This window comes from Belonocnema kinseyi, chromosome 3 (assembly GCF_010883055.1).
Source record: "Belonocnema kinseyi isolate 2016_QV_RU_SX_M_011 chromosome 3, B_treatae_v1, whole genome shotgun sequence".
Taxonomy (NCBI): Eukaryota; Metazoa; Arthropoda; class Insecta; order Hymenoptera; family Cynipidae; genus Belonocnema; species Belonocnema kinseyi.
Window position 1 is genome coordinate 38,164,152 of NC_046659.1, and position 13,814 is coordinate 38,177,965.

The 13,814-nt window shown below is 30.6% G+C and overlaps 2 protein-coding genes across 2 annotated transcripts in view; both read left to right on the forward strand.

The window, feature by feature from the left end:
* LOC117170254 (Krueppel-like factor 7) overlaps positions 1–13,814 on the forward strand; it is a 457,787-nt gene that overhangs the window by 301,494 nt on the left and 142,479 nt on the right. The window lies entirely within an intron of this gene.
* The window catches only part of LOC117170253 (Krueppel-like factor 6), a 491,461-nt gene continuing 487,085 nt past the window's right edge, over positions 9,439–13,814 (forward strand). Inside the window, exon 1 of the mRNA XM_033356891.1 lies at positions 9,439–9,483. The gene's annotated coding sequence lies outside the window, so the exon portion shown is untranslated. The remainder of the gene's footprint in view (positions 9,484–13,814) is intronic.

The window sequence follows — 13,814 nt, forward strand, 5'->3', positions numbered from 1 at the left end:
CCCCCCCCCCCCCCCCAAGTGTCCACGTGGTATATGGATGGCCCCTATGCTGTATTTTTTGTTTCACGAGAAGCAAACTTGTATTATGCAGAATCGATTTGGATTTAGATGTTCCAAAATTATTTTTCAGTTGTAAGAATTTTGGGACTATTTTGTTGTCCCTGCACCGTTTCAAAAAAGCTAAGGATGTTAGTAGCTTACCTTAAGAAGTCCTGAGCTTACTAAAGGTTTTGATTTTAGTAAGAATACACTCCCCGTAGAATTCCTTGATAATAGATTTTATGCTTTCACGATCATTCATTTTGAGAAAAAGAGATATTTCGGGTTTCACTCGTGTAAAAAACTAAGAATTGTTTGCCGACGTTTCGTTAAAATTGCAGTTCACATCTTCAGGGCTGACCTGAAACTGAGGTTAGTGTGTCCAGAACGTGGGATTTTTCGGCCCCCACCACTTTCCAATCTGGGAGCGACACATTCAAACGTAGTGTGTCGGTGAGTCGGCTCTGTTAAACGCTGCGAAGCCCAGCCTCGTGTAAAGCCGAAAATTCACGAGCAGGAATCCGAGCTCTCCCGACCTCATGAATGACGATCTAGCTGCTCCTCGAATTTATTCAGGTTTTGAAGTCCCGAGTTATCTTACAAACATTAGGCTTATTGCGAAGAGGCAAATATAATTGACTTTATGTAAATAGATATAGAAGACTAAGTAACGTGTGAAAATTTTTAATAATTTTTTATTTTGTAAAATGTGCTTTAAAAGAAAATTGAAGAAGATTTTTAAACACATCAAAGAATATCCTAAAATTTCGAAAAAGAGTGTACAAGGTTTTAAAATCAACATTTTTTAATTCGATAACATTACAAATTTTTTAAAAGTGCAAATTATCGAATATATTCAATAAATATTGAGTAGAATTGATGAGATCAAAAAAGAATTTAAAGTTCAGAGGAGTTTTAGAAACGTAGGATAAAGTGATTTAAAAAACTGAAAAACCTAAAAATTCCTGTAGAAGAATAAGAAAGATGCGCCTGGAAATTGTGTACAATTATCAGTCTTTAAAATTAAAATTCGAATGATTTTTTTAAAATTACTTCCAGCACATTTCTTCTCAAGCAGAATCCCCGATTTTAATCGCTAGAGGTTCAATTATTTCCAATCAGAATAAGTAATTACATAAATTTTGAAAATTCAAAAAAGATAACTTGGAATAAGTACAATGAGATTTAAAAAAAGTTTATTTTAATTATACATAAAATTTGTTGAATTATTTCTAAAAATATGGAAACATTAAAAATTGTAGTATTTAAATACGCACTTAACATTTCAGACTTTTATATTACATTTTGATAAGATATAATAGATACGTATGTAAAATGAAAAAATAATAATAAAAGTCGATAAACGAATAATTTTTTTGGAATGAATTCTAACAGAAAATTGAAAAAAGATTACTAAACATTTTTTATTATTTCCTAAAATGTCTAAAAAGTACGTAAAATATTTTAAAGCAAAATGTTATAATTTTTCCATATTGCTTAACTTTAGAAAAATTAAGGAACATAATTCTTTCAAATTTGAGTAAGTTTTAGAGATATTCAAAAATTTTGAAACGATTCGAAAATAATGAAAACTTCCAAAGATTTTTAAAGGAATAATTAACATAATTTTTTATTTCCAACAATTAATTTGAAAACATTATGTTTAAAAATTTTAGAATATTGCAAAAGATTTCAAATATTCTCAAAGCATCTGCAAAACTTTGGAGGCATTTTTGTTTAATTTTGCAGAATTAAAAAAAAAAACAGGAAAAATTTGAATAATTTTTAAAGATTAGAGATTGAAAGGTCTGACAAGATTAGAAAAACAGAATTATTTTTTTAATAATCGTGCGAAAGTTTTAAAGAATTTTTTATTTTAAAAAATGTACTTTAAACGAAATTCAAGCAGATTTTTAAACGCGTCGAACGATTTCCTAAAATTTAAAAGAAGAGTGTACAAGATTTTAAAGCAAAATGCTTCAATTTGATAAGATTAAAAGTTTAAAAAAAGTAAATAATCAAGTGAATTCAGGAAGTATCTAGGAGACTTAATAAGATTCAAAAAAATTTAAACTTTAGAAGTGTTTTAGAAACGCAAGATAAACTTTAGGAACTTTAAAAGAATCTCGAAATGTTTCAGGAGAATAAACCTGGTTTCTTAAAATGCTTGGGAAAATTTAGAAGATTATAAGGAAATTTTTTTTTACATTTTGAATGATTTTTTTAATTTTGGATAAAAACTCGAGAGAGTTACCAATATCTTGATGAATTCAAAACGTTTTAAATAGATAAGAAATTTTCATAATATTTTTTAAAATCCTATAAAATAAAAATAAAATGTCTTAAAATCTCCTAGGATCTTTTCTGACACATCTGATATATTCGAAAATCTTTTTTTTTAATTTTCTTAAGAATCTTATAATAATTATTTACATATAAATTTATAAACTGATAATACTTATTTTATTGTATATAAAATCTTTACAAAATCTTTAATGCCTTAAAATACTTATCTCAAAATTACAAATTTAGCTTTTACAATTTTATTTTAATTGTAAAATAATTGTAATTGGAAATTGATTGTAAATAATTGTGAAATAAATGCAAAAAAATTATTTTATGGAGAAATATCTCATGATTATAAAAAGAGAAAAAAAATTGTTAAGGTAAGTCTTTGTAACATTTTAATAACTAATGAACATATTTTTAGATTATTTTTCCTTGATTCTGGCCGAGGGTCAAACATGATACAAAAAACCGTCTTGAAATTTCAAATAAAAACCGTACTCTCTATACATTAATTTTTTTAAATTAAGAATAATAATACTTTTATAAATATTGCCAAAATTTATTTGAATATGATACACAATGATTTTTATTTTAAAAATTCCTGTAAATATTAGGTGTTTTTTAAATTTTACGATATTTCTGTATCATGTTTGACCTTAGGAAATAGATTTCAGGAATAAAATTATTAAAATATCTCCATTAGTTAGTAAAATACTATGAAGAAGCGCCTTTCAAATTATGGATGAAATTGAAGAAATAGATATTTCTCTTATCGTTTTTCAGCATATGATTTTTCACTAAATGTAAAGCAGATTAAAATACACTTAAAAAAATAAAAATTAGAAAGTTCAGAAATTCATGCAGTTTTCTGTTCAGAAAAATGAGGTCAAGTTTATAACATTTTGGCTTGTTCTCGTAAAATCCTCAAAAAAATATTAGAAAACTTCGAGTCTTTTTAAAAGATGATTAGGACATTTAGAAGTTTGGAAGATATCATCGAATATTTGAGAAATTTTGAGAAATTTTTTCAAGTTTTTAAATATTTCTAGTGCGTTTAAAACAAAATAAATTTCAAAAAAAAATTTTAACTTACTACATTTTTTTGGAAATTTTAAAAAAGCATTCAAGATGTGAAAAAATTTGCTCATAATCTTTTAAATTTTTCACGGGAATTTTAAGAAATATAATTTTATCTCCTTGAAATCTTTCTGAATTCCCTTAAAGCTTCTAAAGTTTATTTTTCGAAATTTTCGAAAATCTACATTTCTAAAAAATTTAAGTTTAAGATTAGATTTGAACCTCTTCCATTTTTCTAACTATTTCTTGAATTACTGGATTATTTACGTTTTTTTAAACTTTTTAACCTTATAAAATTGAAACATTTTGCTTTAAAATATTCTACATTCTTCTTTTAAATTGTAGGAAATCGTTTGATGTGTTTGAAAATCTTTTTGATTTTTCTTTAAAGTACATTTTTGTAAATAAAAATTATTAAAAATTTTCAAACGATTATTAGAAAAATAATTCTTTTTTCTAATATTTTCAGACATACTAATCTTCTAATTTTTAAGAATTATTCAAATTATGCCTGATTTTTTTGCAGGTTTTAATTATTTTTTAATCGTTTCAAAATTTCTGAATATTTCGTAAACTTACTAAAATTTGAAAGCAAATTTTACAAACCAACATAAACATAACAAAAAATGGTGCGACAAAATTGAGCCAGAAGGCTTACTAAGAATTAAATTGCTTATTTTTCTAAAATTATATAATATGGAAAATCTACGAAATAATTTTTAAAAATTGTGATATTTTTTTAAATTTTCTCTCGGAATTCATTCCATTCCATTTTTGGTTAAAAAATAATTTTTTAAAAGAAAATCTAACTGTATGTTTAAGAAATGAACTATTCTGTTGTAAATTCGATTGTGTTTTTTTAAAAACAATTTTAATTGAGAATTCATTTCTACCATCGAAAATGAAACTATTTTAAAATTAAAAGTTTTTAAAATAACTATTTTGGTTGATAATTTAACTGTTTTGTTGAAAAATCAATTCTTTTTTTGTTGAGAAAACATTTTCTTATACTAAAAATTGAATTGTATCATTTTTGGTTAAATTTTTTTTTGTACGAAATTGACCTTTCTCAGTCAAAAATTCTTCTTTTTTGGTAGAAAATTATTTTTCTGATTTAAAAATTCATCCATTTTAATCAAGAATTCATTTCTTTGGATGGAAATGCATTTTTTGTTGAAACTTCTTTTTTTTTGGTATGAAATGGTTAAAAGTTCATCTATTTTTTGGAAATTATACTATTTTGTGAAAAATTGTTGGTTGGAAATTGATTTCTTAAACTGATAATTTAACCGATTTTCGTTGAAAATTTATGTATTTTGTTAACAAAAATTGTTGCTGTTTTAAAATTGATTTTGAAAATTTTGAAATTCTGTTTTCGGTAGAAAGTTATTGGTTTGAAAATTAAAATATTTGTTTGCAAATTTAATTTTTTTCTTGGGAATTTAAATATTTTGTTGAAACTTTGATTTTTTGGGGTGGATAATTATTTTTCAACTGAAAATTTATCTATTCAGTTTTTCGTTAAAACATTATAATTTTAGTTGGAAATTAATTACTTTTGTTGAAAATTCCATTTTTTGTCTGAAAATTTGATTAGTCCATTTTTGATCGAATACTTTTTTTTTAGTTTAAAATTCGTTTCCATACGTGAAAATTGAACAATTTTGTTAACCATTTTTTTCTTGAAAAATTTTCTTTTTAGTTATAAATCTATCTTCTTTGTTGGCGAATTATTCTTCTTTAAAAATTAATTTGTTTTAGATAAAAGTTAATTTCTTTTGTTGATAAAATCGCATTTATTTGGGTTTAAAAATTAATTTTTTCAACTGCAAACTTCAGTATGAACTACAATGTTTAAGTTAAAAAATTTATTTTTCAAAGTAATTTCTTGGGTTGAAAATTTAACTATTTTGTCGAAAATTTGTTTTTTATTCGTTAAAAATCCATTGTTTACTAAAAATATGACTAAGGCATGCAGCACTAAATTTGAAACATTTCGGACCCAGAAGTCTTGTCTCCTACATCTATTTACATAAAATCAATTATATTTGCCTCTTCGCAATAAGCCTAATGGTTGTAAGGTAACTCGGGATTTCAAAACCTGAATAAATTCGAGGAGCAGCTAGATCGTCATTCGTGAGGTCGGGAGAGCTCGGATTCCTGCTCGTGCATTTTCGGCTTTACACGAGGCTGGGCTTCGCAGCATTTAACAGAGCCGACTCACCGACACACTACGTCTGAATGTGGCGCTCCCTGATGGGAGAGTGGTGGGGGCCGAAAAATCCCACGTTCTGGAGACACTGACTGAGGTATCAGGTCATGATGTTCTTAGGTATACTTTCTACGATGCCTGTGATTGGCCAGAGCGCCCCACCGTGGGGACTGGTCAGCAATTTAGAATTCACAATATATACCCTTCCAACCGAAAAAGTGAATGACATACGACGCAGAACGGTCAACATTTTACGCCAAGCTCAAGTTCCATCCTCTAACTTAACAAAATAGGAAAAACCGCAATTAAAGAACTCAATCAAAATAAAGATATTATAATATTACCTGCAGACGAAGACAACATAATAGTAATAATGAATAAAGAAGACTATAACAACAAAATCATGGACCTTTTAACTGACGATACATACAAAAAATTTAAAAAGGACCCCACAAAAACAATAGTCAGTAAAACAAAGACTCTTCTCAAAGACTTTAAACTTGACAGCCAAACAATATCTAACTTAATACCTACTAATCTCATCGCTCCAAAACTTTATGGGCTCCCAAAAATCCACAAAGAAAAAATTCCACTCAGACCGGTCGTCAGCGCAATAAACTCACCAACTCACAACCTAGCACGTTTCCTCGCTGCAAAACTAAATCCTTTCACATGAAACTCCATCACTCACGTCCAAAACTCATTTGGCTTTATTAAAAAGATACAACAGATTCACATTCAACCCCAAGACATCATAGTGAGTTTCGACATAGTATCTCTTGTTACGAAAGTACCAATCTCGGATACAATTGATATTATTAAATTTTTCACAAACTTCCCTTCCGAGCTTGTACCTTTAATAGAACAATGTCTCAATAATACTTACTTCTCGTGCAATAACCAATTCTACGAACAATCCTCAGGGGCAGCAATGGGATCTCTAGTCTCTCCTGTAATAGCCAATGTCTTTATGGAACATCTAGAAAATAAAATCTTTAACAAATCCAAACCTAAACCAAAATTCTGGTTCCGTTCCGTTGATGACACATTTACACGTTAAACAAATCCTAATACAGAACGATTACACAAACAAACAAATTGATAAAGCAATAAGAAAACACACTCAAAGAAGCAAGTCAACGCTACCTACGAAAGAAAGAGAGAGAGAAATGATCACCACCTTACCCTACATCCAAGGTGTCACAGAACAAATAGGAAGAATTCTCAACAGACACAACATCCAAACCATATTTAAACAACTTGCGAAAATAGGACAACTACTAAATAACCCTAAAGATAAAAAGGCACCCGTCAGTGATCAGTGATACCTAAGAACATTATGACCTGATACCTCAGTTTCAGGTCAGCCCTGAAGATGTGAACTGCAATGTTCACCAAACGTCGGCAACCAACTCCAAATTAGTTACCACAGATTCTGAAGAAATAGATTTTCCCTTAACACAATTTTCTTTTGAATTGAATAATCAGGAAATTGAATGATTTTAGATTAAAAATTTTGAAAATAGGGCAATTTTAAATTAAAAGAAAACTTTTGAATTCGAACAATTATAAATTCAAAGCGATCAAGATTTGGCAATTCAATATTGAAAACTAAATTGAATCTTTCAAAGTTGAAGCTTCTGAAATTCTAGAATTTGAAATTGTTATTACAAAACGAAATTATAATTTGAACTTCAAGCTAATCAGGTGAATTGTTATAAAATAAATGAATGAATTGAATTATGCTAAACAAAATTTCAAACTAAATAATACTTTTAAATGGGAAGCATTAGAAATGAAAAAAAAATTCTAGTCCTGAACCTTGAAACTTTAGGAACTCGAACTTCATTTTATACTGACAAAATTCATATTCACCAAACATTGTGATATTAAAACTTTTTTATAATCAAAGCCTTTAAAATTTCCATTAATTGTGTTGAATTCAAATCACATCAAAATTAATTATTTTTAAATTGCTATTTAAACTTTCCCAAATTCAACCAATTTTCTTCAAATTTTGAAAACATGAAAAAAAAGTATAATTTTCTTTAAAAAACGACATATTTCGCTATCGAGAATTTCTGCGATTTCAAGTATAGGTCCCTGCTGATTTCAGATGGATTCGGTCAGCGATGATCGTTTTTCGTACGTTATTCTAAAAAAAAAGCAACGTTGATTACAGTTTACTTGTAACCACTATTAATAAGATCGACGTTGCTTATAAATATATACCAAAGATTTGAACGTAACATGTACTTAAAATAAAAAATGGTTTCTTCAAAATGTCATATTTTTAATCCAATTTATTTCTATATGCCGTGGGGTCGATCTCTCCAATATTCCTGATATATTCACTAAATATTCTAATACACGTATTCTTTCAATATTCTTGGTATTCTTGATATTCTTTATAATCTCAAATATTTTTGATATTTGAAAATATTCCAGAATATCCCGAAATATTAACAAATATTCTGACATATTCCTCCATTTCTCTTCGCACTCTGCAAGTTTTTAAAGATTCCAAATCATTTAAAATGATTTAAAAAAATGTCAAGAAATTTCAAAATAGAGTTTATGTATTATTGTGTACACTGTACGAGGTCTGGCCGGAAAGTATGGGACCTACCTTTATATCTATGCGCCAGGGTATTCGAGCGTCCTCTGCGGGGCATGGACGTCAACAGTAAAGCCTCCCGAACCTATCGGTTGCTTGCTGACACTTGCCGGACGTATAGTTCATGCGCAGCGTGTTTTTGTTTACAAAGCTATTTTTGAGTTCGGAAGATTTTGTAATTGTTAAAAATGACTGAAAAACAAGATGAACGAAATTGCATCAAATTTTGTTTTTAACTCGGAAAAACGAGTTCGGAAACTATTCAGATGATGCAGAAGACCTTTGGAATGAGTGTGTGAGCAAAACACGAATAAAAGAGTGATATAATCGCTTCAAAGGAGGCCGCACTTCTGTTGATAGTGATTCTCGTTCTGGCCGACCTTCGACGACAAAACATTGGATAATATTGAGCGGGTCCGACTTGCGATCGAACAAGATCGTCTCATGACTGTGTAGGAACTATAGTAGAAGAAGACCTTGGAATACCAAAAACTATAATTTGGGAAATTTTAACTCAGGAAATTGCTCAGTGCAGAGCAAAAAAGCTTCGCTTAGAAATCGCTCAGGACAACTTACAAATGGTCAATGACGATGATACTGTGCTTACAAAGGTTAATAATCGTGATGAATCATGGATTTATGGTTAGGATCCCGAAACAATACAACAGTATTCACAGTGGAAGCATTCTGGATCGCCAAGACCGAAAAAAGCACGTCAAAGTCGGAGCAGTGTAAAGTCAATGCTGATTGTTTTTTTTCGATTATGAAGGTATTGTGCATCACGAATATGCACTGACAGGTCAGACAATCAATAAAGAATATTACATTCAAATTTTGAAATGTTTGCGTGAAGCAGTGAGACGAAAATGCCCGCACTTTTGGTCAAGTGGTGATTGGTTTCCCCATCACGACAATGCGCCAGCGCATTCATCGAATATTGTGCAGCAGTTTCTCAGTAAACACAGTACTGCTTTACTTGATAACCTCCGTACAGTCCCGACATACCCCCTGTCACTTTTTGCTGCTTCCAAAACTGAAAAACCCACTCAAAAGACAGCGATTCGATGACAAAACGACGGTTGAAAATAATGCGACCAGCGTACTCAAGGCCATCTCTAAAAGTGAGTTCCAGGACTGTTTCGAGAAGTGGAAACATCACTGGAATCGTGTTGTTCAATCAAGTGGGGGTTACTTTGAAGGATGCCACCCGCCTGATGATGAAGAATAACGCCAGCGCGGAGATATAACGGTAGGCCCGATACTTCCCGGACAGACCTCGTAATTACAAAATATATTTAAGGATCTTCAGGTAATTTAAAAATATTTGTATGTACCTAAAGATATTTTCAGGAGTTTCAAGGAATTTAACGGGAGTTATTTGATTTAAAAAATTTTTAGGTTTATAATCGAATTTCAAAAGATTTCGAATTATTTAAGAGTTTAAGATATTTTTTATGAAGTTAAGTGATTTTAAGTAATTTTAAAATTTTTTAAAGGAATTTCGATAGAATTTAAATGAGTCTTCAGATTTTAAAGTACTTTTAAAATATAAATAATGTTCGTAAATTCTTTAAAGTCTGTTAAATCGTTTGAAATCTTCGAAAATTTGTGGAAATCCTTAAAAACCTATTAAATTTCTGAAAATATGTATTGAATTTTTTTTAATCTTTCAAAATATCTTAAAATATTTTTGGAGTTAGTTTAAATCTTGGCTAAGCACATAAAATATTCAATAATAATAATTATTAATACAATAATACAAATATACAATAATACAAATTATAATTTGTGTTACGTCCAGAACGTAAGGATTCTACGATTTTATTTTTACTTCATAATTTTAGGTTTATTCTATATTTGTAAATTCCAAATCTTTTCTTTAAACTTCTGTACTTTTACCTGCAATTCATTTATATTGTATACTTTATGCTACGAACGTAATTTACCCTAAATTTCCTGACAAGCTACACTGAGAAAACTATATCGAACGAATTACAATATATATCGTAATTCCTGCGCTATATATCGTAATTATCCCATTATGATAGCGCAAAATCGTGATATCGTACATTGCAAGTTTTTACATTGTATACCGCATAATTGTGCAATCTATAACGTAATAAATGGGGATTCCCATCCGTCAGTTATATTTTGCGCTTTTGCTAAATTGTATTAAGTGAGTTCTAATTCGTCTAAAATAATGTGATTTATTTCGGAGGAAATATATCAGTAAGCACATATTTTTTGTGTTTTCTGTCGTAGATTCTACACTTTATTTTCTCTGTGATTGTTTTAAATCTAGAGTTCCAATTTATAGCTCGAACTGACTCATACTCTTCTTTTTCCCATTGCTGCTAAGGACGCCGTAGCAGACGACATCAACAAAATTTAACTTCATTTTTGTCTGTGATATTAGTGCATTATAATATCGTACAAAGCTTCAGAATCTGTGAACTAATTTACAGTTATTTTTTGTGGTATAGAAAAAACTCAATGCAACAGATTTGTATCTTTCTTACCTTTTTCTTTTGACGTTTCTTCTCTTGTGTTTGATACCTTTTTTTGTGGGGGGGGGGGGGGGGGGTGGATCTGGGTTCTTTATAACTATCTTTAAAATCTTAGCACTGATTTGGATTTTTCCTTTGCTTGCAGCCACCAGATTAGGGCAAATTTCTTTCCTCTTCAACCCATTTCGATGTTATCACTTTAATATTTATTATTTAAAACCAATTCAACTGTTGCTTTCAGGAACTGTGATGATGGCATTTTAGAGAAGACAACAAAGTATCTGTCACAAGGGCGCAGGCGTCGAGGCGACGACGCCACATATTTTCTACGTTAAAATTTAAGAGCGTTAAGAGAACATTTAAAAATTCTACGTAGAATATGGAGCTTTAAAGAAGACATAAGTAAAATTCAAGAATATAGAGGAAAGACCTTTAATGTAGGGGCTGAAGCTTATATAGAAGCAAAATAGAAGGAAAATATCTTTAGGAGTGACTACGTAGGAGCTAGTAGAATAAACAGCCGCAAAGTAAGGACAATACTTCCACTTGAAGCGTCAAATTAGAACCCATATTTCGACTTGGGTAGTTACATTCTAGCAATTTTGCAGAAGGGGTCTTTTCAAAGAACACTAACTAACAAAATGAAAAGATTTTCAAAATCCAAAAAAATAATACAATTTTTGAATTATATTGCAGACGATTAGAGATACATGAAAAATAAACATATGTAAAGGAATTTGCAGAGTAGAATTGTTTTCGACAAACTCGCATAGTAATTTTTAGACATATCGGATTAGTTTTCCAATTTTCAATTCTAATTCGCCATCTCAAAAAATACTGAAATACGACAGCTATTCAAATTTACTTAGGTGGAAATCATCGGTTCCATAAAAGTTTTAAAAAAAAACAACTTCAATTGCTTTTTTCAGGAACAGGGATTACTAGACTCTAGTTTACAGTCTTAATTACAGTTAACGGTAGCTAGCGATAGGCCAGTGATTGAAGCTGGTAGTGGGCAGGATTGGCTGCCAAGTGCAAACTAGAGTTATTATCCCAGCAACGACTAATATTGGCAGCCGTACTTTGGCAATATTTTGGCCGATTCCAGTCTATTTATTGCTTTGCACTTAGGCGAGTAGCCTTAATTTTGTATTTACCAGCTGAGGTATATGTTTACTGGCCAATTCGGTTTAATCCATGTTTGTTTGGTTGGGTCGATTAACGATAAAGCGTCAATTAAGTGAGATCATCGAGGTCGAGGCTCGCAATTATTAATCGATACCTTCCTCCGGAACCGAGAATCGTTTTCCAAGTAGATTATGAAAATTTTTTGTTCTTATGCAACACACAGTAAATAAAATGCACGGATGGAAAGTGCAGTCAGTCTCGCACCAAGCAACAGGATCAGATAAGAACTAGTATACTTTTATCACTGTAATACTGATCTCGCACTGCGTAACTATTTGATATTATCAGCATTATTCTTATCATTAAACGCCTTGTTCCTACAAAGTTATACAAGAATCTGAATTTCAGTAAAAAAAAGCCGTTGACTTTCGGATGTCACCAAAAGGATCGTTCGCCGGTTAAAAGTCAGCTGATGACTAATATGACTTTCAGTTACTCGCATGGTTAAAAGTCAACAGTTTTATGAGCGGAAAATCAAAATCTTAAGCTTAACTTACGACAAAAATATTTTTGACATTCCGTCAAACTTTCACATAGTATTTTTGGAGTTGATAATACTACCCACATATAAAATACGAAGAAAAGAATTAAAATAAGGTAATAAAATTTATTTCGTCTGAAAACAGGGATTTCTCTTCACCTCCTTGACTATGTATTCCTTGCAATTTGTCTTAGCTTTAATTCATGAAAACTCTTTCACAAAATAGGAAAATGACCGAAACATCGATTTAAACTATTAAGACCGTCTGGAAACTTTAGTTCCCAAAAACGCGTTTGAAATCCATAACTCGGCTCTTAAAGGGTTAAACATGGATTGGTCAAAACTGCCTTTTTCTAACGTCTGGACGTCCACAAAACATGGCAAATGAAATTCAGATCACACGACTGAAAATTATTCGAAATTTGATACACCTACCAGTTTTTCATTGTATTACTACATATATGTGACGTGCGCCGAAGAAAGGGAGCTTACTCTGAAAAGTGAGATTTTTCAGGACGATCAGTTGAAGTCGACCCGATAGACCGGACTTTTAGGAGAGAGGGAAGACTCACGAAATTTTCCCTCTCCACTTACCACTACATTTTCACGGAAGGAGATAGGTCGTAGACGCGGCCAAATATATTATAAACGTAGATGCGGTGCGGGCTTAGGTTCCCGCCATAAATATAGACGGCGCGTCCGGCGAAAAAAGTAATTTTCCCTCTACACACCGCCACCCGTAGATAGCACCAACGAAATCCCAGCGATATATTTTGCCAACAGCCACTTGGAGCGATTTAAGCAACTCTCAGTAGGTCCCTCCAAGGCAAACTAATGGTTACTTAGCTCGGACAAGAACCATTTGGATTGAAAGTAAGTTGCTAATTAAGGGCATGTGGTACTTAAAAAATTGTCGATTTTACCAGTTTTAGGTTCCGACTTCTTTTTTTCTTTAATAATCAATATTTTGTCTTAAAAATTTGGGAAATAATAGCGAACATGCTAACGGACGTCCCCACACACTTTTTTTGTGTTTTTTTATCAAAAATTTTTTGATATTGCTAACAACGTACGTGTATATTTCGAGGTTATGTGTGTTACAATTCACCCGAACGTTACTTCCAAACTACACAGTATTTTTGGCCGAAAACTTTAGACTTGCAAATAAACATAGTAACTAATGTCCCGGAACTAACCCTTTTTGCAGGCAATCAAAAAAGTTTATTTCATAAATTTTTATTTTTATTTTTGTGGTCTGCAATTTCTACGGATTTTTTTAGACTATTCGTCTAATCAAGTTCACGTATGTATTTTCCAATTTCTTAATTATTATATATTCTAACGTTTTTATAAAAATATAATTATAATTCCAAGTGATAGGAAAATTGTTCTTACGGTTTTTAG